Consider the following 12,308-nt stretch of genomic DNA (forward strand, 5'->3'; position numbering starts at 1 on the left):
TAGGCAAAAAATTGCCTGCTTCAGTTTTTTGAAAGATTTTTTCTAAGGAATTCCCGCACATATCCCCAAAGAATTTCAAAAAAAAAATATTCCGTATGAAATACTTAAATACATGTTTGAATACAGTCCCATTCAGATACAAAATAACTTCCAAATTATCGATGAAAGTGCCAAAGTAATCCCCAAAATAATTGCCGCAGAATTTTCTAAAATAAGAAATTTTTCCAAAAATTCCCAATGAAATTTTTGAATCAGGCTGATATAAGTATAATTTTGACTTTTTGTCTCCACCCCCCCCCCCCCCCCTTCAAAAGTTTTTGGCTGGATTTCGCATTTTGAGGAACAGATGAAAAATAATTGTCAAAAATTCAGATTTAGCTGAAAATTCTTTATGAAATCCAATGAATTTTTAATATTTTTAGATGAAATGCTTTATTATTTTTATCCCCTCCTCGACCAGCCAAATAGTGGTGGGACAAAACGTGAAATAAATATTTGTAACAGCCTCATTTGAGAAGTAAAAGAATTGCATGAGAAACTGACGAGGGGGCTCTCGCAATAATTATCTTCTAACCCTATAAAATGTGAACGAAGGAATCTCTCAAGTAATTCGCAAAGGAATTGCCGGAGAAATTCCCGAAAAAAATATTAGAAGCATTCAAAAAAACCGGAAAAAAATCCCAACAAATAGGAACATAAAAAAAAATCCTAAATTAACTAGCAAAGAAGTTTTTGGAGGAATTGCCGAACCATTTTCTAACAGAATTAATGAAACAACTCTCAATGAAAGTCATGAAAAGTTAAACAAAAGACATGAAAAGTAATTAGATCGTAACAGGTCATTTTTTTTCCTAAAGAACTACAAAATAATTAGTGAAAACAATCCCCAAAGAAATTTTTGTACGAAATTATCAAGGAACTAGCTAACCCGACGTGGCTAGCCACGTTTTCACAATCCCGAGAATAATGACGATGGCATAAAAATGTTAGTATGCATTTTTCGCTTACCTACAACTTTATTCAGAAATCATATTTATTCCTTTGAAGTGTTCTAGAATTTCCTTCTTCTTAATCTCTTTGCAATGTAAGGCTCCGGAAACTTCTCCGAATTCTAAACAGAAAGTTTTTAAATATGCTATTATTTATGAAAAATAATCGAACATGTATGTTATTGGTTTGATGCCTACGAAAAATGTTCGAGAATGTTCATGAATCTTCGATTTCATCTCCTCATTCTCATAGGAATGTTCCTAATTTTTTAGAATTAGAAACAGAAACCTTCTAAAGAATCCATTATTTATCGAAAATTCACGAAAATTTTTAGTATTTCCTGCATCAGAGAATGTTCTAGAATATTCCAAAAACATGTGTATCTTTATCTTCTTCTCGTTCCTCTTCTTCAACTTCTTCGCCTAGGAATGTTTCAGAATTTTCTTTTAATTCGAAACAAAAAGTTTACGAATATTTAATTTATTATGGAAAGTTTTGAAATACGCCTGTCCTTCCTTCGAAATATGTCCTAGAATATATTCTTTTCCTTGTTTTAAGTAGTTCCGGAAAATTTCTTGCAATAATGAAAAAAAAACATATTGATTACTTCAAAGAATATTCTAGGATGTTCCAGAAACTTATTTTTCTTCTTGGTAAAGTTTTCTTTTTTGTATTCCCAGCCGAGAATTTTCATTATGTTTGGAAAACTCTTCAACATTTGTATGAATAGTTTCCGGGTCATACTCAATGTTCTAGAATATTGTTCTTCTCTTCTGCTTCTTCATATTTGCCCAGGAAAGTTAGAAAAATTGCTTCATATTTGAAACAAAAACCTCTCGAATTACATTGACTTTCTGGTAGAAAAGGAGTTTCTTTGAATTAAATTCTTCGACTCCGATTCGACTTTAATCTCGAACACTCAGATCATGCTGGCCTGACCGCAATATACGTGAAATATTTCAGTCAAATTTTGCTGAGCGTGACGGGAGGACAGATAGACAATACCTGGATTCACATGCCATTTTTGATCTCCTTAATTTAGATTTAGAAAATGTTCATCCCTCAAGGAGATTCTTGAGCATTCTGGAATACACTAAAACCTCCATTTAGGTAATGAGTCGGGACTGCCTAAATAGAATTTTTACCTAAATGGATTCATTACCTAAATGGATTCAGTTTATTACCTAAATGGATTACAAGGTTGCAAATAAGTTCAACAAGGGAGAGTTACTAGGAGATTTAAAGGAGATCATGCGGAGTTTCAGATGGCTTTCAATGAGTTCCAGGAGGGGGTGGGTTTTAGGAGGGGAGAGGATTCAGGGGCGTTTTCGGGGGTTATGGAGGGTCTTAGATCAGAATTGTCATTCAAATGACTAGCTGGGCACGAAACACGGAAAACTTTGCGATAAACCCTTCCGCCAGACTGAAAAATTATTGAATGTCGGGTCAAAGTCGGGTCAATTTCTATCGTATGTTGGGCCATTGTTGGACCAACATCGAACAACTGTTGAGTCTATATTGGGTTTGGTGGCCAAAATAAAAACAGGTGAATGATAGGTTGATGTCGGGTTTGACGTCATCAATGCTGGAGCTGATATCAATGGCATGATGGAAGGATGGTTGATTATCTCAATTTCAGCTGGAAATGACGCTGGATACTGGCACTTTTTAACACTGCATGGGGGGGGGGGAGTGTTTAGGGGGCAACATTGCAACCCTCTCCTCCCCTAACACCTCACTACTTCTTTCCCATAAACCAGTCTTATACCTAATCTTACGCACTCCAACTGATTTGAACACAATCAAATTCCATTTAGGTAACGTTACCTAAATGGAGGGACCTAAATAGATTTTACCTAAATGGATCCTACCTAAATGGAGGTTTGAGTGTAACAATTTTCAGAAGTTTCCTCAGAAACCATTGTAAATATGCGAAACGTTTCACTCAGCAATTGACTCATCAGAAGAGCGCCAGAAGGTATACTATCATGTATTAAGAAATGAAAAACGCCAGAAAGTATACTTCCAAGAACACACCTTTAACTGTTACAGGATTCTAATCCCTGAAATGGTAAGAAACTTCTAGAAGCTTCTCAGGAACTGCGATTTTTTATTTGATTTCAGTTACCGTGAATTAATGTTTGGAGCGCATACAGCCGAGTAGTAAACTCGCGGGTATTCAGCAAAATTAAACTGAGGGTAAGAGAACTTCCAGAGACTTCCGGAAAGTTCTCGAAAATTAACGTAGTTCAATAATTCAGAACATTCCAGAACGTTCTTTTTTTCTGAAACTTTCCGTATTTTCCACAAAATTAAGCTGAGAAGTATGCTTTGTTCCAATTGGGATGTTATGCCAAGATGAAGAAGAAGATATTTCATAATATTGCATCTTCTTTCTGGAGCGCCCAGATACTTCTAGAAGGTCTCGAATATTTAAAGAAATTCAATACTCCAGAAAATTCCAGAACCTTCTTCTTTTCTTCTGGAGCTTTCAGTAACTTCCAGAAAGTTCTTGAAATTTTCAGAATATTGATGTTCCAGATCATTCCAAAAAGTTCTTCTTATTATATCTGAAGTGATACAACTATGGTGAAATATTTCGATGAAACATTTCAAAGCGTGACGGAAGGACAGACAACTCTAGGCTTTTATATATATGATTGGATAAAAATAATAAAAAAAAAAATGGAAAAACTAATTGGGGAAATAATTTTCAAAGAAGTCCGTCAAAATATCTATGATAATGTTTGGAAAATCGTTCTAAGTACCTAAGTGTCAAGATAAATTCTTAAGAAATAACTAATGAAATTTTCGAAGGATATTCTAATGAGATTTTAGAAAATTTCTCAAAACAATCCCAAATGTATTTCAAAGTAATTCTCTTATAAACTACCTTTGATTTTGTACCGACTTTTCGAATCCTCTATGCAGAACACTCTCTTCTAAAGAATTTAAACAGTTTTGTACCTTTTGTGCTTTTGATTGATAGCCTTTCAAACGAGTTTTTTAAGGAATTGCTGGAGGCTTTCTCAGTGCAATAAACCATGAAGTTTCTGAAGAAATTCATGGAGTTAAATCCCAAGTCATTTTCAAGAAAAATATGGAAACTGATTTCATAAGCTTAAGCGATGAAACTTACAATACAGTTTCGAAGCCTATCTAAAAACAAATATTCTAAAAATTGCCAAGAGAATTCACAAGTCGCTAAAGGAACTTCTATAAGTACTCCCAAAGAAATGAGAAAAGGAATTTTCCTACAAAATTTCAAAATATGTTCCGAAATATTCAACGAAATTGTCGAAGATATGTCAACAGCGATCAAACTTACAAGGCTGTCTCCGAAGGAATTCTCGGAAATTTCTTTAAAAAATGCCATAGGAATTCCGAAATTGCCAAAATAACGTTTATAAGAACTTCTTAAGAAAAGGGAATAGAAATTACTAACGATTAGCTTTCCGAAAAATTTCAAAAAGAGCTTTCGAAAAAAATTCGAAAAGGATTTCAAAATTTTAAGAATGAATGATTTAAAGATATAGTCATAAAATACAGAAAGAGGTTTCTTACCAAAGAAATTTCTTAAAAATAATTAGTGATTCTCAAAGACATTTTCCGAAAAATTTCCAAAGAAATGCCACACAAGATTCTCAACTACATTTTGAAAGGAAATTCCATAAAAAATATCAAACTAGAAACCATATAAATAGTCACTATAATAACCGAAAGAATTTAACAAATATATCGGAAGAAATTCCCAGGAGAGCTTTCGAAGGACATTTCAAGAAGAAGCTAGAATTTGCAAGGAAACTGCCGAATGAATCACCGGAAAATTGCCAAACTAGTCTCCAAAATCATTTCCAAAAGATTCTTTGAAAAAAAATCACATCAGAGAAGTTGCCAAGGAAAATCCCCTCTAAGGAACCTTCAAAGTTATTTTCATTGGAATTTCCAATAAAATTTCTAAATAATTTTTAAATCAATTCCAAATGGAACTTTCCAGAAAAAAATGTGGCAGAAATTTCAAACGAATTGACCAAAGAGATGTTCAAAGAAATTGCCAAAAGATTTCTCAAATTATTTGAAGAAAAAAAAAAACACAATTCCCTCAGAAATTGTCGAAGAAACTTAAGCATTTCCAAAGGAATTACTGATAATATGATCAACTAATCCACAGAATCGCCGATTTTTTGTTGAATTAAGGTTCAAATAAATCCCAAATGATTTACCACTAGAACTCCCACGGACATCATTGAACAATATTGGCTATATCGAACGAATTTTCAAGGGGAATGCCGGAGGCACTCTCACTGGAATAAGTGAAGGAAATTCCAAAGAAATCCTAAAAGAAATTGTTGAGGTTCAGTTCCAATAAATTTCTGGAGGCACTACGGATAGTGGTTTCAATAGAAAAGGAGAATAAATTCACAAAGCAGCTCCAAAAAAAAAAACTCAAAAGCTTCCTAAGAAAATGTCGAAGAAATTTCAAAGTTGTCAAAGCAATTTCCAAAAGAATTAACACATGAATTCCAAAGTTATTGGAAAAAAAATTCTTACAGTTTCGTACAGTTCTTTGTTGGAAATTTCAAGAAGAGTTTACTTACACAATTTTTATGTAATTTAAGACAAAATTTTCAACGAAATTGTCGAAAAAATACCAATGGAAAATTGATTACCGAAGTACTTAATTCTTGGTAGAAATTGCCGAAGAAATAAGAAAGGCAATGGAACTTTTGAAGGAATCTGTTCAAAAAAATTCCAAAGGAACTTTCGAAGCAATTTCCAAAAGAAATTCCGAAGATATATGCAAAGGAGCTTACGAAGAAGATCTAAAAAGAACTTCAGAAAAATGTCTACATCATTCCCAAATAAATTCAAAAGGAATTTCAAATTCACAAACCCAATATTTTTGGCAGATAATCAACAAATATCGCTGATTTTGCAATGTAAAATGCGTTCAGCAAAACGATTTGATGAATTTCAGCACAATTTGCTGAAATATCCTGCAACTTGTAATGACATTCAATTTAACAAGATGGTACTGGATTCCAGCAAATTATTGCTGAAAATTCAAATTCTTTTTCCAGCTGTTTGCTTTGCTATTAGCTTTTGGTGTGAATGGAATTATCGAAGAAATAACCAAGGAAACTGTCCAAAGCAATTTTTAAGAAATTTCTTTGAAATAATAAGGGATAAAACTCCAAAAGGTATTTGCCAACAAATTCTCAAATAAAAGGCCGACAGAGTTCCCAATAAATTCTGAACGAGATTAAAAAAAAACTAGAATAACCGACAGAATTTGAAATTCAATATGGAATTACTAAAGAAAAATAAAATGCCGAAGAAATATCCAAACGAACATCTGGAAGAATTTTGAAAAAAATCCAGATGTAATTGCCAAAGAAGTTTTAAAGGACGTTCAAACAAATAGTCGAAAGAACTCTCCAGGAAGTTTCTTAGAAAACAATTCCTGAATAAATTAATCGAAAACTGCCGGAATAATCTCTTGAATTACTTGGATTAATGTTCGTGAAAGTTCTTTCAACAATTCCTTGAAAAAATGTCCTTCAAAACTCCTTTTGAAAATTTGTCCGAGTATTTTTACGAAATTATTTCAACTGTTTTTTTATATTTTTAATATTTTCGAGAACTATTTTAGTCGGGTTTCAAAACTTTCAAAGCTCTTTCAAAACTTTTTTTATTTTTTTTTGTTTTGTTTTTTTTTATATATATTCCGAATTTATTTGGTTATTCTAGTTCGAACTTTCAATTTTGATCAAATTATATTGCTTGCAAACTGCTGGGCTGACCTCATCAATCATTTCCAAAGGTTTTTCTGAACGAACGAATTTGCAGCAGATCTACCCAAAAAACCCAAAGAAATTGCCGTAGAAATTCAGACAGCGTTAATGTCAACAGAAATAGTCGAAGCATTTCTCATGATTAGCCAAATAAAATCACAAAGAATTGTCGTTAAAATAAAATTGAATTTTCTAAGTAATTCCTGAAAAATCATGGTGTTCATTTCGACAGCAGCCAAACTGAAGCACAACTAGAAGCGTTTAGCAGTGGTAGCGACAGTGTGCATCGTGGCGGTGAAATCAGTTTTTTTTCGGACCGCCAACGAATGTACATCGGATTATCAAGTGTTGTTAGATGCTAAGTGATGAGAAAATGGACACTACAGTAGTTTAAGTGAAGTTCTCCCGTGTTTGCTCATTCAGTACCACGCTTCCGAAACATCCCCGATTCCACCAGCGTTATTCGGGATCAATTTTCCTCCGAGTTATTTGGAGATAATTTTCCTGAAGTTATTCGGAAATCAATTTCCCACCACAGCCTTTTTCAAGGCTCAAAGAGTTGTTCAGGCTGCTGCTAGTCCAGCTCAACCACCAAGGCTTCACGAGGCGAAGTCAGGCCAACATCCGGTCATCGTCCTGGGAAGGAACACCAGGGTTCTTGCTCCCACCCGGCTCGGTTCCTGAGCGGAACGCGAACACACCAACGCAGGCAGTGCAGTACAGTTTACTGCCATCCCGTAAACTTGGGAGTAATTACAAATGATTTTACTGAAAAATGTGCAAAGAAGTGTCTGAAGAATGATCAAAGGAATTCCACAGGAAAATCACAAAAAGAAATCAAATCAATTTTCTGAGAAAATTCCAAAGGAATCTAAAAATTCCCAAAGAAATCACCGAGTACATGTCAAACGAACCTTTCCCGAAAGAGGTCCCGTGCGAATATAGATTCGGATCACTACCTAGTCACTGTATGCATGCACGTAGAACTTTCGACAGTTATTACCACGCATCGAAGTCGAACGCCGCGGTTCAACATCGAGCAACTACGTAACGAAGAAGTGGCTCAAGACTACGCGCAGCAGTTTGCAGTGAGCCTACCAACGGAAGAGCAGCTTGGCGAAGTTACACTTGAAGATGGCTGGAGGGACACCTGATCCGCCATAGGTAGTACCTCGGCTGCAGCACCAGGCATCGCGATTCCTCCAAATCACAGAAACGACTGGTACGACGGCGAATGTGATCAGTTGAAAAACGAAAAGAATGCAACATGGGCGAGAATGCTGCGACACCGTACGAGAGCAAATGAGGCACGTTATAGACAGGGGCGGAACAGGCAGAACTCAGGCAGAGCTGTACCACGCTAAGGATACACGAAAGTTCTACGAGAAGCTGAACCGCTCGCGCAGAGGCTTTGTGTCACAAGCCGACATGTGCCGAGACAATCACGGGAATCTTCTCACGAGCGAGCGTGAGGTGATCGAGTGATGGCGGCAGCATTACGATGAGCTCCTTAATGACGACGGTGTAAGCACCGAAGGTGGCGTGGTAACATATCTAGGAGTACGTGCGCAAGACGAGATTCCAAGAGATTGAGGAGGAGGTTAGCCGTTTGAAAAACAACAAAGTCACTGGAGCAGATCAACTATCGAGCGAGTTACTAAAATACGATGGAGAAGCACGGTGAGAGCACTACACTGAGTCATTACCAAGTTATTGGAGGAGGAAGTATTACCGAAGGAATGGATGGAAGGTATGTGTTCCATCTACAAAAAGGGCGACAAGTTGGATTGCGGGAACTACCGCGCGATGACACTACTGAGCACTGCCTACAAGACTCTCTCTCAAATTTTATACCACCGTCTGTCACAGATTGCAAGAGAGTTCGTGGGGCAATATCAGGCTGGATTCATGGGTGAACGCGCTAAAACGGAACAGATGTTCGTCGCCATCCACCAGGTGTTGCAGAAATGCCGCGAATACAACGTGCCCCCACATCAATTGTTCATCGATTTCAAATCGGCATATAATACAATCGATCGAGAACAGCTTTGGCAGATTATGCACGAAGTCGGATTCCCGGATAAACTGATACGATTGATCAAGACGACGATGGATCGAATGATGTACGTAGTTCGAGTATCAGGGACACTCTCGAGTCCCTTCGAATCTCGCAGAGGGTTACGGCAAGGTGATGATCTTTCGTGCTTGATGTTCGACATTGCGTTAGAGAGTGTAATAAGGAGAGCGTGGATTTACACGAGTGGTACGATTTACACGGACTCCGTTCAGCTACTTGGTTTCGCTGATGATATTGATATTATTGCTCGTAAATTTGAGACGATGGCGGAAACGTACATCCGACTAAAGAGTGAAGCCAGGCGAATCGGATAAGTCATTAATGTGTCGAAGACAAAGTACATGATGGCAAAGGGCTCCAGAGATGAATCACCCGCCACCCCGAGTTTATATCGACGGTGATGACATCAAGGTGGTTGAATAATTCGTGTACTTGGGCTCACTGGTGACCGCCGACAACGACACTAGCAGAGAAATTCAGAGGCGCATTGTGGCAGGAAATCGTGCTTACTTTGGACTCCGCAGAACTCTACGATCGAATAAAGTTCGCCGTAACACGAAGTTAACTATCTACAAAACGCTGAGTAGACCGGTCGTCCTCTATGGGCACGAAACATGGACCCTACGTGCAGAGGACCATCGCGCCCTTGGAGTTTTCGAACGGAAGGTGTTGCGTACCATCCACGGCGGAGTGCAGATAGAAGACAGGACTTGGAGAAGGCGAATGAACCACGAGCTGCATCAGCTGCTGAGAGAACCAACCATCGTCCATACCGCAAAAATCGGGAGGCTACGGTGGGCGGGTCACGTTATCAGGACTAAAATGGTTCTCGAGAGTCATCCGACCGGTACAAGAAGACGTGGAGCGCAGCGAGGTGGGTCGACCAAGTGGAGGACGATCTGCGGACCCTACGCAAAGTGCGGAACTGGAGACAAATAGCCATGGACCGAGTGTAATGGAGACGGCTACTACGTACAGCAGAGGCCACCCCGGCCTTAGCCTGATCGGTAGGTAAGTAAGGTGTTACAGAAATGCCGCGAATACAACGTGCCCACACATCACTTGTTCATCGATTTCAAATCGGCGTATGATTCAACCGATCAAGTCCAGCTAAGGCAGATTATGTACGAGTACGAATTCCCGGATAAACTGATACGATTGATCAAGGCGACGATAGATCGAGTGATGTGCGTAGTTCGAGTATGCTGTCCGGGACACTCTCGAGTCCTTTCGAATCTCGCAGAGGGTTACGGCAAAGCGATGGTCTTTTGTGCTTGCTTTTAAACATTGCTTTGGAGGCACAAAAAGTGAATAATAAGTGTTGGCGAGACTTCTTTTCGGGAGTTAGTTGATCGACTAGAAAGGTAAGCAGTGAGCATGTGCAAGGCTAGATTCGGAAAATTTCTAGCCGGGAGTTTGTTGTTCGGTGCGAAAAGTGAACAGTGAGCGAGTGTGTGGTTAGTTTCAGAAGATCTCCTGTCGGAAGTGTGTTGATTAATGCGAAAAGAAAGCGAGCGAAGGCCGTAAATAAAGGAATGCTACCACTTGTTGACTTTGTAAAGGTGCTGAATTGAGCAAGTGTTAATAAACAAAGTATGATATAATGGGCACTCCTATATTTTTCAAAATAATCTCACTTAACATTTCCAAAAGCATATTCTTCACATCCGCTTTTTACAACCGGCGGGATTAAATCTCCAATGATTCGCCAAGTCGGAAACCACTGCCAGTTCGCACACCCCATCGTCAACCAGGCTACAACCCCATGCCATATAATGAGGATGTAATAAATTTCCGATTATTGTAATTTTGATAAATTAAGCTTGAAAAGTGGTTCTTTTTCTTCCTGTGCACACGAGAGACGAGACACGACGACGGACGATGCAATTTCCAGTTCCACTTGAGCAGTTCGCACCGCCGCGCCGCTGCTTCGACGACGACAGAGACAGATCTACAGACGTTGCTGGATGTGTGTGACTCATGACTTCGGAGATTCGAACTTAATAATGCAAACCCCGGTCCCGTTTGGTCCCCTTCCCGCGCTGAGTCTGCCTTCTTTTTACAGATCCTCCGAAGAGGAGGGAACAAATTATAAGAAACGGTGCAGAAAGAAGGATTAAAGAGTCATGAAATCTGTTAGCATCGGTGCAAAAATAAAGAGCTGAGAATTTCAATATTCCGCTTTCGTATAGAGCTCGCGCCTCGCTCAATGGTAGCGGTGGCGACGAACCAGGACCAAGGGGTTCGCGAACCCCTTGCCAGAAACAAGTCACGATGCATACATATATTTACGAGATGACGACGAGCTGAGGAATGAGTTTTATTAATAACCGACCGGACTCCTCTCGCTGGCAAGGACCAGGTTTAAAAAGCAAACGAATTGCACCGGGGCAAGATGATGCTGTTTCTTCGGTCGAACAGGTAGGCAGTCGGAAAGAAAGAAAAAAGCCAAGCAAAGCAATGTGCGGGGTAAAGCTTAATAAACCATTATTTCATTAATCTCTTCGGTAATTTTTATGGTCAAAATATTTCATTTTTCTTGTTCTGCTTCTTTCGAGTTGACTGCGGTCCCATGTTTCTCGGAGGGGTGATTTGAGAGGCGGTGTGAAGGAGAAAGCGTGTTAAGCAATGAGTCGTAAAGGTTGACTTTGATTATTCGCGTTCTCACGGAGAATAATTTAAGGGTGATAAATCGATTGGTCCACAGTGTACAATGTAGGTTTGTGTGCACTTGGCTTACTAACATGTTGCATTTACTAATCCATTATCAAATTGAGTTTGATACGTGTTCTGAAGTATTTAAGATCGTTTTGATTCTTCAAAGAATTCAGTTAAAAGTTTTAATATCTTTAAATCTTGAAATATCCTTTCCGCTTGCAGCAAACTAAAAAATAAAGATGGTCGTATTGGCTCATATCCAAACCAATCGAGAATCACTGCCACAGAGAGCAGCCAAACGAAGACCCGTCGTCCATAGCATGCTGATAAATGTTTAACAATTGTCGAAGAAATTGTATATTTGCTCATTGCATGTCGATCACTTTCAAATTCCCGGAAAAAGGAACCCTCAAAATTCAATTCCAATCAACACCCGCAGGGACCACATTACGACACCATAACTCTTCAAGAGTCTTGACACGCCAACATTTAATTCAATTAGGTTCCCTCCGCCGCACATCCACATACACACCGGCACCGGCATGGCAGTCCAGCTCCAGCATCAGCACCAGAGGATGAGCTGCTGAGCAGCCAAACGACGACGAAGACCTTTCGGGTGTGAGTATAATCTGGCAAACTGCACTTTCAGTTCACCCGTTCGTTTTCCCGTTATTGGCCCGTATTCGTAGACGTAGTCGGTGCAGCAACAGCAGCAGCAGCATCGTACCGAGTGTAGAAAGTGGAGACGCCACTACCAAATTCGTATGTACACATAATCACTGCCCCCC

Source organism: Aedes albopictus, chromosome 1 (genome assembly GCF_035046485.1).
Source record: "Aedes albopictus strain Foshan chromosome 1, AalbF5, whole genome shotgun sequence".
In the NCBI taxonomy this organism is placed as follows: Eukaryota; Metazoa; Arthropoda; class Insecta; order Diptera; family Culicidae; genus Aedes; species Aedes albopictus.